At 39.7% G+C, this 19,317-nt stretch overlaps 1 protein-coding gene and 1 pseudogene across 1 annotated transcript in view; one reads left to right on the forward strand and one right to left on the reverse strand.

Moving 5' to 3' along the window:
• The window catches only part of RPP30 (ribonuclease P/MRP subunit p30), a 427,811-nt gene that overhangs the window by 215,892 nt on the left and 192,602 nt on the right, over window positions 1–19,317 (forward strand). The gene's annotated exons all lie outside the window — the stretch shown is intronic.
• On the reverse strand, window positions 1,626–4,248 carry LOC126962269 (uncharacterized; annotated as a pseudogene).

Raw genomic sequence — 19,317 nt, forward strand, 5'->3', positions numbered from 1 at the left:
ATTGGTATACAGAAATGAAACTGATATTTGGATGTTGATTTTTTATTCTGCAAGTTTTCTGAATTCATTTGTTGTAAAGTTTTTTTAGTGAAGTCCTTAGGGTTTTCTATATAAATGACCATGTTGTCTGCAAAAAGAGACAATTTAACATTTTCTATTCTGACTTGAATACTTTTTACTTCTTCCTGTTGCCCAGTTATTCTGTCTAGGACTTCCAGAACTATGTTGACTAGAAGTAGTGAGAGTAGGCATTCAAGTCTTATTCTTGATCTTAGAAAAAAAAACTTGCAACTCTTTCCTGTTGTGTATGATGTTAGCTGTGGCTTTGTAATATATGGCTTTTATTGTGTTGAGGTACATTTTTTCTATCACTAATTTATTGAGAATTTTATCATGAAAGGATGTTGAGTTTTGTCAAATACTTTTTAAGCATCTAGTGAGATGATTGTATAGTTTTTCTTCTTTATTCTGTTAATATGGTACATATTATATTTATAGATTTGTGAATGTTTAACCATCCCTACATCCCTAAGATACTTTTAAAGTGTTGTTGAATTCAGTTTGCTGGTATTTTCTTGAGGATTTTTGCATTTATGTCCATCAGCATTAAGGGCCTGTAATTTTCTTGTTTTGTCCTTATCTGACCTTACTATCAGAGTAATGCTGGCCTCTTAAAATGAGTTTGAAAATATTCATTCTTCTAAGTTTTTTTTTCTGAGAAAGTTTGATAATGATTGATATTTGTTTGTTAAATGTTTGATAGAATTCAGCAGTGAAGCCATCAGGTCCTGGACTTTCATCGATGGGAGATATCTTATTGCTGATTCATTCTCATTACTCAAAATCAGTCTGTTTAGATTTTCTGCTTTTTTGTGATTCAGTCTTGGTAGGTTTTATGTGTCTAAGGATTATTCATTTCCTCTATGTTATCCAACTTGTTGGTGAATAATTGTTTGTAGTCATCTCATGATCCTTTATATTTCTTTGGTATCCGTTGTAATGTCTCCTTTTCATTTCTGATTTTATTTTTCTTCCTTTTTTTCTTAGTCTAGCTAAAGCTTTGTCGATTTTGCTTCTTTTCAAAAAACCAACTGTTATTGATCTTTTCTACTGTTTTTCTAGTTTCTAATTTATTTCTGCTCTGATCTTTGTTATTTCATTCCTTCTGCTAACTTTGGGCTTAGTTTGTTCTTCTTCTAGTTCTTTGAGATGTCGAGTTCAGTTGTTTGCGATCTTTCTTCTTTTTTAATATCATTATGTGTTTCCCTCTTAGTACTGCTTTTGCTGCATCACATAAGTTTTGGTGAGTTGTGTTTTGTTTTCATTTCTCCTATTTTCTATTTTCTCTTTTGATTTCTTCTTTGACCTATTGGATGTTCAGAAGTATGATGTTTGATTTCCACAAACAGTCTGCTTCACTTAATGACACGGTTACATCCTGCGAAATGCATTGTTAGGTGACTTTGTCATTTGTGCTAACAAAATAGAGGGTACTTACATAACCCTAGAAGATATAGCCTACTACACAACTAGGCTATATGGTATAGCCTATTGCTCCCAGGCTACAAGCCTGTACAACCTGTTACTGTACTGAATACTATAGGCAATTGTAACACAATGGTAAGTATTTGTGTTTCTAAACAAAGAAAAGGTAATGTGTTGTGCTGAGTCATTAGGCTGCTGCCATGCCACTGGGAAACAAGACTTTTTGAGCTAGGTTACAATCTAATGAGACCACAGTGGTATATGCAGTTAGTCCCTGATGGAAATGTTGTTATACTATGCATGACTATATTTGTGAACTTTCTAGTTTTCCTCCTGTTGATTTCTAGTTTCATATCATTGTGGTTGGAAAAGATACTAGATGATTTCAATTTTCTTAAATATGTTAAGACTATTTGTGCACTGGATGGGGTGATGTGGTTCCTATTCTGATTTGGGCATAGTCTACATAGTCTAGGTGCAGCTACATCAGCTGAGGGCAGTGATGCTGAAGACTGCAGGGTCCCAGTGGCCAATGCTGTTATGTCCACAGCATTGAGGAAAGCTGTTGGGGTCTTAGGTGGTGAAGACTGCTGAGGTCATCCTGATCTGTTTTTCTCCAATAGAGGAAGTCTTAGAAGAAGGAATCCCTCTTGGTGCCAGGTATATCTCACAGGTGTGCTTATGTGATAGGGACACTGTCTGATGCATGGTGCCTATGGAGCGGCCAGGAGGCCCATGTCTAGAACCAGGCTTTCATGGAGGTTCAGGCCTCCTGGGTCTGAGACAGCAGAGGCCCTTGTTTTGAGGGTGCAGGGCCTCCCACTGCCTCTATGGTAACGGTGTATGAGGCATGGGAGCTTGTTGAGCAGCAGTGAATTTAGTGTCTAGAGCCTGGGCAGAAGCAGAGTTACAGCAAGAGGTGCGGAAGCGCCTGCTGTGGATTAGCTCTGGTGTCTAAGGATGGAGATGGGCAGGCTCATAGGAGCCAGGATCTAGAGCAACCACCACTTGGGGTTAGAGTATGTCCAAGGTTGGCAAGAGTGGTTGGCTTGTCCCAGGGTAGCACAAAAGCAGTTCTTTCTTGGGAGTTGGGGAGTGCAGAAATATCTCCCTCACCCAAGGACACAAGGTGGCATTGGCTGTTGGCTACCTCAGTGGTGAAAGCTGCTGGTATCTTTCGTGGCACAAGCTACTGGGGTCCATATGCCTCCACTAAATACTAGGAGGGAACTAAGGAGTTCAAGGCTGCCACGGGGCTGTGGAGGTCTTAGGCACAGAGATCACCAGAGTCCCCTGCAGAGCTGGTCTTTGGGGATGTGCTAGCAACCACTGCAGGACCAATAAATAGCCCTTGTCCTTCCTTGTTTGCAGCCGTCTCCAGGAGTCTCAGGTATGCTATCTCCACAGTGATCCTTTCTAGGAGGTTATTCTCCATTTTTTGCCCCACCGTGTTGCTGCAGTTTCTTAGTTGAGGAAATATTCCTGCTCTCTTGCAGCTTAGGGCCTATTTGGAAGAATTGGCCAAGTTAGACCTACTGGAGTTATCTCCTAGGATTTTATATGCTAACAGTAAGAGAAATACTCTTTCCTCTCAATTGGGAGCTATAATTACACTATCCTGGAGTTCTCATCAGTCTTGCCCTCTGCTATGTGGAGGCAACAGAATAAAGAGGTCAAGATGGAAACTGAAGAAAATGGTAGTGGCCACAAGATCAACAGTCTTTAAGGCTGATTTGATTCCCGAGACTCACCCCTGTGTTCCCAGTTACAAGAGACAGTATGGCGCTCCCTGCCTTTTTGTCTTTAACTTACTTGTCTAACACAGACTTCTTCTGGTTGGCACTAGTAAGCGCCTTATTTTCTTCTCTTCTCTTCTATTTTAGAAGATGGGATCTAGGAGTCCTGGAAGCAAGAGACTAGAAAGGAAATTCTAAGCTTAAGTGCATGTTTTAATTATTCCTTCCTGTAGCAGTACATTCTCCAACTATTTTATTTACTTATATAATTAATTCATTCAACAAATATTGAGCAACTGCTATGCACCAGGTAGTCTACTAGGTGCTGAGGATACAGCAGTAAACAAAATACATAAAATTCTTTACCCTTAGGGAATGTGCTTTCTAGTTACTTTACCATGATTATTGCATAGTTAACGACTGGTGATAAGAAAATTAATCATTAGAAATTCATCCCTTGTTAATTTGGCATCCATATGCATATCCTTAAGAATTGTGGAGCCATCCCAAAATGAGGATTCTGAAGATGGATTATTGTGCTGCTTGCTCAAAGTTGTGATTGACTCCCCAAACTTGCCTGCTCACTCTCCCAGCAGACCAGCTGGTGTGAGGGGCCCCAAGCAAGAGAGGTTTTAAGGATGCAGACTGGCTGATGTAGGTTATGCCGGTCTTTATCTCCATTGATGTGGGCTCATGTTTCAGGCAGATGGGTAGTACTTAAGGTAGCAAATCCTTTATGGAAAGAAAACTTGACATTCAGATGGCTGCTTTTAAATGTTTATACATTTTACATTTATTGATAGATACCATAAATAATATCTGATAGATATCATAAATAACTCAACTGGTATTGGTTCTTTTGCTGGTGGGGTGACTGTAACCTTCATGCCAAGATTCTGGGCCATACACAGTCTTGCCTGAATTGGGTTGCTGTAATTTCCCATGATGGTAATCACAGGTCACAGTCATACTAAAAGACACCCGAAGGGATCTCCTGTATTGCAGACACACCCTTCCTTACCTCCATTGTGTAGTAGTAGTCCAATTTCCCCTTTGTAGTCAGGATCAATTACCTCAGCCAGAGTCATAACTCCTTTCTTAGCTTGTTGACACAGAGGCACCAGTAGCCCAAAGTGGCCCAGTATCAATCTCAACTTCCAGTTCAGTTGGAATCATTGCTGTGTCTCCTGGTGGAATGATTCTTCTCTCCGAAATTATGACCTCCATGCCAGCAGAGCACAAAGTCATGGGAACAGGAAGCAAAAATTTTGCTACTGGGTCACTAGAGATAATGGTGAGTGGTGCTACTCCCATTTCCACCCCATAATTCCTGGACCCATGAATCCTGGCTATGGGAAAAATAGTATCAAATCTTGGACATTAATTCAGAGCATATACACCCTTCTGTTGAACCTTGCCCAAGCCCTGCAAAGTATTGTCACCTACCTGGTGCTGCAACTGCAACTTCAAAGGACTGTCTGACTGCGAGATAAAGCTAGCTACTTCAGGATGATGGGGAACATGGTAAGACCAATGAATTCCAGGAGCATGAGTCCATTGCTACACTTCTTTGGCTATGGAGTGAGTTCCTTGGTCAGAATGAATGCTGTGTGGAATACCATGACAGTGGATAAGGCATTCCGTGAGTCCAGAGATGGTAGTTTTGGTAGAAGCATTGCATGCAGGGAAGGTAAATCCATATGAGAGTATCTATTTTAGTAAGGACAAAATACTGTCCCTTCTATGATTAAAGTAGTCCAATGTAATCATCCTGCCACCAATGTAATCATCCTGCCATTTTGTAGCTAGCTGATCGTCCCAAGGGCATGGTGCCATATAGGGAGCTCAGTGTTGGTCTCTGCTGCTGACAAATTGGATACTCAGTGGCTGCTATAGCCAGCTCATCCTTGGTGAGTGGAAGTTCATGTTGCTGAGCCCATGCATAATCTCCTTCCCAGCCACCATGGCCATTTTGTTCATGAGCCCATCGGGTGATAATAGAGATGGCTGGGGAAAGAGGCTAACTAGTAGTCACAGAACAGATCACTCTATTCACCTGTATCCACACACCTCTTCCCCAAATTTCTTCATCACCAATTTTCCAATCATTTTCCTTCCAATTCCATGATCATCTGTCCAAACAGTTGGCTACAGCTCATAAATCTGTATATAATCACACATCTGGCCATTTCTCCTTTCAAGTAAAGTGCACAACCAGCTGCACTGCCATATGTTCTGCCCACTGAGATTTCCCTTCACCACTGTCCTTCAAGGATGTCCCAGAAAGGGACTGTATTGCTGCAAGCTGTCCATACAGAACCATCTGTAAACGAGGCCCCAGTCTTCTCTTTCTCTGTCAGTTGATTATAGAGTACTCTCCATGAGGCTATAGATGCAGGCTAGGAGAGAGAAGGCAATGTAGCAGGAGTGAACTATGGGCATTTGGGCCACTTCATATAACTTACTTATACCTTCAGGACCTGTTCAAGCAGGATCATATATAGACCATTTCCATTTAATAATGAAGTGTTACTGTGCATGCCAAACTTAACAATATGGTGGGTCAGATAACACCCAATGTATAATGGGCAGCTCAGGTCACATGGTAACTTGACAGCATAGGGTCAAACATTTAGTATCAACTGAGGCCCAGCACCAGGCCAAAAGCTGTCTTTCAAAAGGAACGTAGTTATCTCTGGGTGATGGCAGGACCTTGTTCCAAAATCCTAAGGGCCTCTGCTGCAATTCACCTATGAGGGCCTTCCAAAGGCTTCAAACAGCATTCCTACCTACCACTGACAGCTCAAGTACCATGGATCTGCTGGGTCTTGTGGCCCAAGTGGCAGAGCGACTTGCACAGCAGCCTGGACCTCTTATAGAGCCTTCCCCTCTTCTGGGCCCCACTCAAAACTAGCAGCCTTCTGGGTCACTCAGTAGATGGACCGGAGTAACACATGCAAGTTAAGAATATGTTGCTCCAAAATCCACATAGGCCCACTAGACATTGTGCCACTTTCTTAGCTGTAGGAGCAGCCAGATGCAACAATTTATCCTTCCCCTTAGAAAGGATATCTTGACATGCCCCATACCACTGGACCTCTAGAAACTTCACAGAGGTAGAAGGTCTCTGAATTTTAGCTGGATTTACTTCCTATCTTCTGACACACAAATTTCTGACCAATAAATCCAGACTGGTTGGTACTTTATGCTCACTAGATCCAATCAGCATAACATCATCAATGTAATAGACCAGTGTGATATCTTGTGGAAAGGGAAGGCAATCAAGATCCTTGAAAACCTAATTGTGACATAGTGCCAGAGGGTTCATATACTTCTGAGGTAGAACAGTGAAGGTATATTACTGGTCTTGCCAGCTAAAAGCAAAGAACTTCTGGTGGGCCTTACGGACAGGAATGAGGCATTTGCGAGATTAATAACTACATACCAGGATATGTGTTCATTTGCTCAAGCAATGAAATGCCATCTGGTACAGCAGTTGGAAATGGGGTCACAATTTGGTTAAGGTTACAGTAATCCACTGTCATTCTCCAAGATCCATCTGTCTTCTTTACAGGCCAAATAGGAGAGCTGAATAAAGATGAGGTGAGAATAACTACCCTTGCATCTTTCAAGTCCTTGATGGTGGCACTAATTTCTATTGTTTTTGATTGACTATTTTCCTCGGTAGAGGTAGCTCTAGTGGCTTCAATTTGGCCTTTCTCACCACACTAGCTTTCACTCCATTAGTTTAGGAACTAATATGGGGATTCTGCCCACTGCTAAGTATGTCTGTGCCAATTATACATTCTAGAATTAGAGAAATGACCACAGACTGGGTTTGGGGACCCACTGAACCCACTGTGAGGCAGACCTGAACTACAACTCCATTGATCACCTAACCTCCAGAAGCTCCTACTTTTGCTGAAGAGCCACAGTGACATTTTGGGTCTCCTAGAATCTGTCAGTTCAGAGTCAGTGTCCAATAGTCTCCAAAGGTCTGATTATTTTCTTTTCCCCAGTGCACAGTTACCCTGGCAAAATATCATAAGTCTTTTGGGGAAAGCTAAAAGAAACATTATCAGTACAAATTTTTGGTGTACCAGGGTCCTTCCTGGAGGGTACCTGGTCTCCTTTGCTTTCAAGGGGTTTTTTAAACTGACTCATGTCTTTTATTATTGGAGTTAGACTTTTTGTTTGCTTGACCTGAAAGTGTTCTGCTTATACAGTAAAGTAAGGATTTAGTAGGTTTTCTATCTATTTTATATCTAGGAATACCGTAATTGACTACTCAATGCCTTAGGTCTACATCAGTCAGACTATTCTGATTGTTGGTTTGCCTATTCTATTCATTACAATAACTACATCCACCTTACTTTTGGTGTTGGGAACCACCACTTGGCCCCTACCACCCCAGATCCGATTATCCCCATTGCATGTAAGTTTTCCCATTGAGTGACAGTGCTTCTCACCATAAGGTCCGGCCTACAGAAAAGTGCAATCACAGAGCTCTTCAGGGATGCTGGAACTCCCCTTACAAATCTGTTTCTCAAAGTATTTGTGAAAGATCTATCTGGACCTTCCTAGTGTGGGTCAGTAGGTTTTACTACTCTAACTCCACTCTAGCATTACAGTCTCTTTAAGCCTCTAAATCCCTTCCTTTGTGTAAACCAAACGGAGATGAGGCTTATCCAACTTGCCCTCAGTGGGTCATCTTTTGATCTATGTTTCAGCCAACCAACCAAACAAACTGTTACTGCCTTTACTAACTTCCTGAGCTGCAATGTTACATGCAGAATCTCTGCTTAGTGGGGCTGTATCAATAAATTCAGCCTATCCCACTATTCCTTCCATCATTCTTCTACACCTTTAGTACCCATTTCCATATGTTTCCCCCCTTTTCTGCTTATATAAATTAGAAAACTCAAGTAGTTCTATCAGATTATAGGGCACCTCCTCATGGGTCACACTCTCTATATCACTTTTAGGGGCCTGCTGGGTCTCAAGTCTAGTTACAGGGATAGAAGCAAAGAGAGATGGTGGGCATGAGTCCTGAGGAGAATCAGCATTGTCTTGCCTGGCAACTGCTTCAAGGGAGGCCACTAACCTTTTCCATAGGCAATGCACAGATCATCCCTTCAGAAAGAGATGGAAAGGCCAATACCACTGGGAGTGAGAACACCACTGCCTTGGAAGGTGGGGAGACCACTTCCACTGGCAAACAAGACTCATGAGGATTTAGGAGCTCAATGTCCCCAGCCTCATCAGAGTCTTCTCACACATCCCCATCCCAACTTACAGGATCCCATTCTTTCCCAACCAATGCCCTCTCTTCAACAGCAGATACCCTGTGAGGCTGGGAGTTCAACTTTTGTTGTAATGCAGATAATTGCATGACAAGGGCTTGTGTTGATTTTCAGCAATTTCAGCCCTTTCCTACAGGAAAGAAGATTCTAACTCAGGGCACATTCAGAAGCTCTTAGGCTATTTATACATAGCTGCAGCTGGTAAATCAAATTCATAAGCTCATCCTTTTCTTTCATCGCTTCGTCCAGCAACATTAGAAGTAACCAACCAATATCATTATATTCCTTGGTTTTCCACAAATGTTCAAAATATCACATGCCAAGTCACCAAGTTCCTTGCCTTTTATGCATGGTGAATTAAAAGTATCAAATGCATTTATTCTGCATGTCTCTGTAACAGTTCACACCATTGACTAGGAGGCACTTTGTACTATTAGAAGTAGAGTCCTTAGCATTTTTAGGTCTAATTAGATAGACAGCCAATTCCAGGAAACTCCAAAACCAATTAAGAAACCCCATCCTTAAAATTATATTTCTCTAGGACCATACCTGGTACCAAAATCTGTATTCATGAGGGTTCTCTGAGACACAGAACCAATAAGATAGATATAGATATATAAGAGGGGATTTATTAGAAGAATTGGCTCACATGATTATATAGGCTGAGAAATCCAAGAGAGATCATCAGTAAGCTGTATACCATGGGATCCTGGTAGCATGGCTAAGTTCAAGTCCAAAGGCCTGAGAACCCAGGAGACCACTGATATATGTCAGCACACAGTCTTCCTTCTTGATACCTGTGCCCTGTAGTGTCTACGAAAGATGCTTTTAGTTATTCCTGGAAATCAGGATGGAGAATGTTTGTCAACAGGAGATCAACTCTGATGACAGAGTCACGATGTCAACCCTTCCCAGGCAAAATGAATTAAAATTAAATTTAAATTGAATTTTAAAATTAAGAGTGCAGTGTGTGGCCCCATCCTATGGATGAAAAAATAGAAGAAAAAGTCCAAAAGGAATAAATGGAGGTCAGAGCATGGAGTGCAAGGCACTACAGAAAGAGTAGAGAAAAGTGGAAGAAAAAAAAGGAGGAAAAAGGCAGAAGCAGCATAAATGCATAGGAAGAGTAAAGTGAGAAAACAGAGAACAAAGGGTTAGGAAGCTGATAATGACAGACAGTGAGTCCTTCCTAGTGTGAGTCAGTCACCTCCAGGACTGCAGCCCAAGAAGCAACAAGAACAATGCGTCTTTAGGAATGACAGCCAGCTCAGCAAGAGAAGTCAACAGAAAAGTGTAACAGATGAGATGGAGCAGAGGGAATAGAGACCAAAACCCACTTCTCTGGCTGACCAGCTTTTGCCAGCTCCCTGGTCATGTAAGCACAAAATGCAGCATTTGTGCAAGTGCACCTGTATATATAATAGCTTAACATATTGTAGATTAATTTTGTATGATTCTTTATGTGTAAAGGGTAGAAAAGAACGAATTATTTTCATAAAACTGTTCATTCTCATAAAACAATTCCAGCAATACTAAATAGTAGAAGAAAAAAATGAGACAAAGACTTCATGACAAAAACCCCAAAAGCAATTGCAACAAAAGCCAAAATTGACAAATGGAATTTAATTAAACTAAAGAGCTTCTGCACAGCAAAAGAAACTAGCATCAGAGTGAACAGACAACCCACAGAATGGGAGAAAATTTTTGTAATGTACCCTCCTGACAAAAGTCTAATATCCAGAATCTACAAGGAACTTAAATTTACAAGATAAAAACAACTTCATCAAAAAGTGGGCAAAGGATATTGACAGACACTTCTCAAAAGAAGACATTTATGTGGCTGACAAACATAGGATAAAAAAGCTCATCATCACTGATCATTAGAGAAATGCAAATGAAAACCACAATGAGATACCATCCCACGCTAGTCAGAATGGCAATTATTAAAAAGTCAAGAAACAACAGATGCTGGTGAGGCTGTGGAGAAGTAGGAATACTTTTACACTGTTGTTGGGAATGTAGATTAGTTCAACTATTGTGGAGGTCAGTGTGGCGGTTCCTCAGAAATCTAGAACCAGAAATACCATTTGACCCAGCAATCCCATTACTGGGTATGTACCCAAAGGAATATAAATTATTCTACTATAATGACACATAAACACATATGTTTATTTCAGCACTATTTACAATAGCAACGACACGGAACCAACCCAAATGGCCATCAATGATAGACTGGATAAAGAAAATGTGGCACATATACACCATGGAATACTATGTAGCCGTAAGAAAGAATGAGATCATGTCCTCTGCAAGGACATGGATGAAGCTGGAAGCCATCATCCTCAGCAAACTAACACAGGAACAGAAAAACAAACACCACATGTTCTCACCCATAAGTAGAAGTTGAACAATGAGAACACATGGGCACTGGGAGGGGAACAACACACACCCAGGCCTGTTGGAGGATGGGGGGAAAGGGGAGGGAGAGCATTAGGACAAATACCTAATGCAAGTGGGGCTTAAAATCTAGATGACAAGTTGTTAGGTACAGCAAACCACCATGGCACATGTACACCTATGTAACAAACCTGCGCATTCTGTATATGTATCCAGGAATATAAAGTAAAATAAAAATTTTTTAAAAGAGAAAAAAATGAGACAGTTAAATCCCACCTACTGGAAATAAGCATTGTTAACACATAGTGGACATCATTTCAGATAAAACAGCTAAATCAATATCTCTCTACACGTAGATATAGATATTAACATAAGTAGATGTGTAACATATACGTACACACACATACACACACGCACACACAAGCATATATATCTCTCTCTACACATACTTACATAAATATATGCCACACACACACATAAAAGAATGCATGGTTGGATGAATAGAAAGATGTGCATATAACAATAGAAAAATAGAAAAAAATCAATGATGGATAGAGAGATGATAGAAGACAGACTTGCAAAATGAACTTATATTACCTGCTATTTTTAATAAAAAGATTTCAATGGAGTCCTATTATTTAAGCATTTATTTAACTTACATATGTACAGTCATACACTAGAACAGATAAAGAGGAAAATTAAAAATTTATATAACGCAGACAATTTAACTTACATTCACCTCACACAATGAGCATGAACGAGATTTTCATCTATTTTTCTCCATTCACTTTCAATAACAGTGTACCTCTTACAATGCAAGCATTTCACTGCACTGAATATGGGCTTTGGTATTTAAAAATATTATTTGCATAATATGACTTCAAAGACCACAGTAGGCATTAAGTTTATCTAGTAATCAACTGAAAAAACAGCAATCTCCTCCAAAGCTGGAGATTAAATTGGCTGTGTTGAGCTCACTCAGCAAGTGACTTTCACTGCCACGCACTTTTTTATGAGATTTTCAGAGAAAATTTTGACTATATTTTAATATTCATATTCAGAGATCATTTGAAAGCCTATGTCTTGAGCAAGATGCAATTCATCACTGTAGATTTTTTAAAAACTTACTAGAAGGTACTGAAGAGCAACTGAAAAGTTACTAAATCTCAAATTAATATTGATTTACAAGAGATTTTATTTATGAAAAGTTTCTGACATGGCTTGACTCTGTGTCCCCACCCAAATCTCACCTCTAATTGTAATCCCCACATACAGAGGGAGAGACCTGGTGGGAGGTGATTTGATCATGGGGGCAGTTTCCCCGATCCTGTTCTTGTGATAGTGAGGGAGTTCTCATGAGATCTGATGGTTTTAAATGTGGCAATTTCCCCTGTGTTCGCTCTCTTTCTCCTGCCAACTTGTGAAGAAGGTGGTTGCTTTCTTTTGCCTTCTGCCATGATTGTAAGTTTTCTGAGGCCTCCTGAGCCATGTGGAACTGGGAATCAATTGAACCTCTTTTGCTTATAAATTGCCCAGTCTCAGGTAGTATCTTTATAGCAATGTAAAAATAGACTAATACAGTTTCCAAAACAAAACACATAGGGTTGTTTTTTAAACTGTGCTTAGGATTCCTTTTCAATTAACCTATTTTATTTAATTTTAGTTAATATTTATTAATGCATTCCTTTGAAAGACATGGAAATTAACACTTAAACTTTCTTCCAACATCCCTCCCTCAACTCACACTTTTTATTAGTTATATGATTATTTCACATTGCCAAGCCTTACAGGATTACGATCTGTCCTACAGTCATAATTCCCCATTTTTGTTTGGCCTCTGTTATCAAGCATTCCACCACTACTCCACGCATCATGACATCATCATTCATCTCTTTACGTTTGAATGTTGCCATCAAGTCAGTTTTTCAAGATTGGCTTACAGAGATCACAAAGTTTAGAATGTCTATTTTATAACTTACCATTTGTATTACCAAGTTACTGAGTTACTGGTAACTATTGTTCCATTATCTTTAGGCACTGAGTAGTGCTGTTAAGAAGCCCAGGCCAGGTGCGGTGGCTCACACCTGTAATCCCAGCACTTTGGGAGGCCAAGGCAGGTGGGTTACCTGAGGTCAGGAGTTTAAGACCAGCTTGTCCAACATGGCGAAACCCTGTCTCTACTAAAAATACAAAAAATTACCTGGGTGTGGTGGTGGGCACCTGTAATTCCAGCTACTTGGAAGGCTGAGGCAGGAGAATCACTTGAACCCAGGAGGTGGAGGTTGCAGTGAACAGAGATAGCATCATTGCATTCCAGCCTGGGAAACAAGAGCGAAACACTGTCTCAAAAAAAAAAAAAAAAAGAAGAAGAAGAAGAAGAAGAAGAAGAAGAAGAAGAAGAAGAAGAAGAAGAAGAAGAAGAAGAAGAAGAAGAAGAAGAAGAAGAAGAGGAAGAAGCCCGAGCTCAAGACCAAACATATTTTTCCCTTGTACAGGATTTCATTGTTTGACTGTTGAAATTTTCTTTACTCCTAAAATTCAGTAATTTAGCTTATATATGTCTTACTATTAGTTATTATATTAAGGTATTTTTTGCTTTCTAGAATAAATTGGTATTTTTAATCTGTAATTTCATGTTTTTATTTAGTTCAGGAAAGTTGCCTTTTATTATATTTTTGTTAAATACTTTTGCTCCATGTCTAAATTAACATAATAGGCTTCCAATAAATATTCCTTTAATGAATAAATATGTTTGAATACTTTTCCTGTTTCATTTTTTTTGTTCTCTCCTTCAGGAAGTCAACTATATTTATATTGATGATGTTTTTCTCTGTCTTCCAGTTTGATCACCTTTGATAATCTTTTAAATATCTGTATTTTCCATTTTGTTTTTGTGATTTTTGAAGCCTATCCAGCACTCCTATCTTTAGCTGTGTTTTCAGCGTTTACATTATTCTTGTTGCCTCTAAAGTATGTTTCATCTTTATAATCATTTTATTTTCTTGCAGTTCTTCCTTAGATTCTACTGGCACACTATTAACTTCCTGCTTATGTATTACATTTTCTTCTCAGAACTCTTTGAGTTCTTTTTAGAGAAAACATCATCATTTCTTTGAAAACATACAAACTTATTTTTCTGAACTCTACCCTATGTTTTAGGGTAATTCTTTTTGTGATATATTCTCTAGGTTACTTCCTTAAAATGAAAACAATAATTCCTCTTTAAATGGGGCCAACTATTAGCTAAGGAATAATATGGGCAAGAGGATCTAAGGCCATTTACAATGTAAATTGAGGTTTATTGTTATGGGCACAGTCTTACCAAGTCTGCCACTACCTACGCGGTAGGCAAGAAGCTCTTGAGTATATATATACACATTTTAAGCCTACAGTTTTAATGAGAATAAAAGGAAAGAGCCATCTGGACACCTTCATCCACCTCACAGAGATGCTTGTCTTTAACATTCTTTGCTGATAAAACAAGGAAAACGAGATTGAAATATATATAGTTCCTGTTGTAGACTCAACACTCCCAGAAACAGACAGACCTTTGTCTGTCTTTTTCAAGTCTCCCACAGGAGCAAAAGTTCATGGAGGCAACACTTCTGCTCAGTGTTGTTCAGCATCACTGTGGAATATCTCCTCTTCCCAAGTGAAATACTGAAATGGTAATGCAGACAGTTGGCAAATAAGAAACCAGGAATAAACAAGGGCAAAATTATTTAGGACCAAAAGATGTGTAACTGAAATGGATGCTTGAGAAAAAAGGGGGATGACTCATGCTGCAAATTATGCAGGAGACAGAGTTAAGTGTATAAGAAATTCTAATATTGGGATTTAGAGTTTGAGTATGGCAGCATTTCAAATCCAATCTGTGCCACTAGTCAGACAATCAATTAAGCTCTGATTACCCACATTCATCCTCTTGCTCATATTTCCAGTACCTACACAGAACAGCCAAAAGCAGAGCAAAGATTCAAATCACAGCTTTGACTACTCTGCTCCTTCCCCCGTGCCTCTGCCTGCACCAGGACCTGAGGAGCCATGGCAAGGGCAACATAGATGTAGAGAGGGAAGGCACGGCTGCTGAGATCTGCCAGAGGGCAAGTTCACAGATGGAGGGACCTAATGCTTTGCCCTTGAAGCTTTAGTGCTGATGACAATCAAGTCTTTTCTATATTGTGGGTAGATGAACATGGTTTCCCTGCTCTCCATACTGCTCCTGGTGAGATGGATCTTAGACCATAAACACAGTGTCAGTAAGGCTCCTTTTTTAGAGATGCCATCCCTGCCATTGAAAATCACTAAACTGTAACTCCACAGGGGTATTCCTCACTTAGTAAACTGAGTCCTGACACAGCCATAGACATTCTACAAATCATTAGAACTGTAGGATGGGGCTGCAGGTTTGAGGAAAATCTGTATGCCTCTGCTCTCCTGTTCCTACCTCTTAAAGGTCGAGAATACACTTGGGGGCAGGAATACCACATAGATTGCAGGCTGGAGTTGTGGCCATTTTCTTGTTTCTTTGAATATAAACAGGCTTTTCTTTTTCCTATTTTTCATTCCTTTTATTGCTTTTTATATGTTTTAAGAGAAGAAAGAGGAGCAAAGATGCTTTTACGAGAACACACTTAACTAGAAACGCTATAAGTTTGATTTAAACATTTAGCATATTTTGATTACAATTCACAGTGTATGTGTGGAGAAAGTTTGGTGGCTCAGAGCATGGAGTCTCAAGTCAGTTTAAATCCTGCTTCTAACACTCATGAGATCTTGAACCAGTGATTTAATCTCTCTATGTCTCGGTTTCCCCATATAAAAAAAAATGTAGGTAATAGGACCTTACTGATAAACTTATTTTCAGGGTTAAACAAAGTAACTCATTTTAAACATCAAGCATATAGTAGGAGCACCAAAAAAGAACTACCATTTTTATAAATTTTCCTTAACTGTTCTCTTATTAGAAAATGCTGGTTTAAAAACAATGAAGTATTGGTTGATTTGCCATATCTACATCTAGGTAGAATTTATTAATCACCTAATATAATTAGTCTTATATCCAAGTAAGAAAATACAGCATCCTTTTCCCCAGAAGGAAAAATATGCAACACTTCCCTGTAGTTCTATTCCACAAATGTATCAATGACAGGTCATAGCAACCTTTTATAAAAGTATGGCACTTTATAAGTCACTTGCATATTTATTATCAACTTCGATGCTTTAATAACACTCTGCACTCTAAAGCAGACATCTATTATTCCCATTATATGAAGATAAAAAAATGAAAGTGATCTGTTTGAGATTTCACAGTAAGGGTCTCAAACTCGAACTTCTCTCTTCCTGTTCTCATTATGCCACACAGACCCTCATAAGAGGAACGCAGCAGTGCTAAGGAAACAAGTCATCCTCTCCCTCCCTAAAGTGCTGGAGGAAATAAAACACCGAAACAGACACGGCCCACATGCCTCTCCTCTTTATAATCATGCAACTTAGGAAGGCTTAGAATAAGTTAATAGACATTTTCTCAAATCCTATTTGAGGAAGGAAGAAGAGAAAGAAACAAACCCTACTTCTGTCCTTAAAAAGCTGATAGTCAATTTTAGGCTTTCACAGACCTGAATGATGTAATTTAAGAATTTTATTTTATATAATCTTTGTGGAACCAACCTATAGCCATGCCTGACATTATCAATTCTCTTCAAACTTCCCCCTGGTACCTGAAAAAAAAAGGACAAGGCTTGAAGAGATGGCAAGAAGAGATATTAGAAATGGCAGCCTACAAATTGCTCAATGTCAGGCTGTCATTGGAAACTGAGAGCTGTGATACTCATGGGTAGCAGCTGAGACTGGCTGAGGCAGTGCTGCACATGAGGTAAAAAAGAGTGAGCTTTATTAACTGGACTTTCCTCCTTGGACTCCAAACCTCTTGATATCTAGAGTAGGTTGAGTATAGACCTAGAGCAAATATGCCAGTCACAATCATTGGAAGAGTTCTTTAATACATGACTTTACGAAGATGCCAACAATTTTATAAGAATAACTGATTCCAGTTGTAATAAGATCTGCATACAGTTTTACAGTTGTTAACTTCAGTATATGGACCCGCAGAAAATATTTAAGTAGATTTCTCCCAAAAAGATGTTCTCTCTTGCTCTTCTAACTCTGTTTAGTCCATGTATCTAAACTAATTCATTTCACAGCAGAGAGGAAGTTATAGTTTCCTAGCTTTGGGTCAAGAAGCATAATTCGGCCGGGCGCGGTGGCTCAAGCCTGTAATCCCAGCACTTTGGGAGGCCGAGATGGGCGGATCACGGGGTCAGGAGATCGAGACCATGCTGGCTAACACGGTGAAACCCCGTCTCTACTAAAAATACAAAAAATTAGCCAGGTGAGGTGGCGGGCGCCTGTAGTCCCAGCTACTTGGGAGGCTGAGGCAGGAGAATGGCGTGAACCCGGGAGGCGGAGCTTGCAGTGAGCTGAGATCTGGCCACTGCACTCCAGCCCGGGCGACAGAGCGAGACTCCGTCTCAAAAAAAAAAAAAAAAAAAAAAAAAAAAAGAAGCATAATTCCCAGACTGAGTTTGACAATAGCCTATCACTGTTAAACATCCTCCAAAGAGGCCAGCACTTTAAATGTATAACTGTCCACTAATCGTGCTCATTAATCAGGAAGACCAACTACAGACCTTAAGAGATAAAAACGAAATAAGGATTCCTAATAAAGAGAGAAGATGGTTTATTTCTCCAGGCCTCAAGACTAAAACAGACTTTACTTGGCCATTGAAGGAGTAGCTTGGGCTCCAGAGTAGCTCTCTCTCAGCACAGGCTGCAGTCACTGGAAAGAAATACCAGCCCGTGCCCTCCCCAGTGCCCTCTGATTCTCAGAGTCCTCCACAGCTGAGCAACACAATGGAGTCCCTTGCACATTCACAGCATCATCTCAGTCAGTCCTTTTAGGGCCCTTCCAACACTTCCAGTCCTTCTAGGATTTTGTGGACAATAGGCTAAATCAACCACTGAAAATAACAAGACAGGCTCTTCCGGCAGTAGTTGAGGCGTTGCTTGTGGATCCATCCTGAAGTATCTATTGCATAATAGAACTTTGAGCTGCTACTTTGTACTTGCTGTGTGTTATTTCCCAGGCAGGCAAGTGCTGCCTCCTGTGACAACTTCTGAAATCAGCACCTAGGCCTTTACTATCCCACAACTCCACATCACTGCCGCATGCATTGCTACCACCCAGTCCTGGTTTTGCAGGAATAAAGCTATCTGGAAAAGTACAAAAGTTTTCATCTTACACTAAAGCTGAGTAGTGCTGAAATAGAAATTAAAAATAAGAATTCTCCTTGACACAAATAGTGGATTCTCGGTCACTCTCTTCAAGCACAATGCTAACACCAGGTGATATCTATTTAGAATAACGTAAAACCAACAGTAAGAAACATCTGGCGGAGCAGTGGGGGGGGCGGTAAGGTTACTATAGGCCAAACATGATCTTAATTGTTTTTATGTATTATCCGTTTTTGATCCTTAAAACACTCCCAAAAGGTTGTTATCCATATGGTATTGTTATCCATATGCTGCAGATGAGAAAGTTAGGCAGAGAGATTTAAAAAATTGCCCAAAGTCACACAGCCAGTAGGTGGTTCGGCAGGCATCCAACCCAGGTCTGTCTGACCTCATGCCTTGGGCTCCTACCCACCATGTTTACCATCTCCCAAGGCTTAGACATACCTCATGGAATAACTTTATAAAAATATTACTAATGCTTTATATTTGTGTTGCATGTTATAGTTTATGAGGCCCTTACAGGTTGGTTGTCATATTTTATCTTTCCAACCCCAAGAAGTAGCCTGTCTGATTTCATAAATGAAAGTTCTTCAGTGTTAGGTCATTGAGAGTCAAAGTAAAATTGACCAATGAATCAAAGTTTTAATAAAATTATCAAGTTAAGCCTCAAAAGGAGCTCTTCTGAATACCAGACCAACACTTAATTTTTACTGAACCACCATGTAAAGCATGTTTTTTTACATAGAAAAATTATAGGAAGCTTTCTTTCTATTTATAAATGACTAATATTTGATTAACACAAGGATTAGAAACTAAATACATTTCCAAATGCTAAATAATGTGCATAGTCAAGAAAGATAGTGAAATTTTGTCATTGCTTTAATCTTGGTGCCTAGAAAACTGCCAGCACAAAGTCATTGCTCAGTAAATGTTTGTGGAATAAGTGAAAGAATGGCAGGAGTGGAGGATCATGGTATAGCTGCACATAATATGTTGTGAGCAGCTCTTTATCATGTAACAAGAAAGATCTGATGCACTAGAGAAAAGTCCTTGAATTGATCATAGTCTGATGCAATGGGACATGGCAGCATGGCATATTGGGA

Source organism: Macaca thibetana, chromosome 9, assembly GCF_024542745.1.
Source record: "Macaca thibetana thibetana isolate TM-01 chromosome 9, ASM2454274v1, whole genome shotgun sequence".
Lineage (NCBI taxonomy): Eukaryota > Metazoa > Chordata > Mammalia > Primates > Cercopithecidae > Macaca > Macaca thibetana.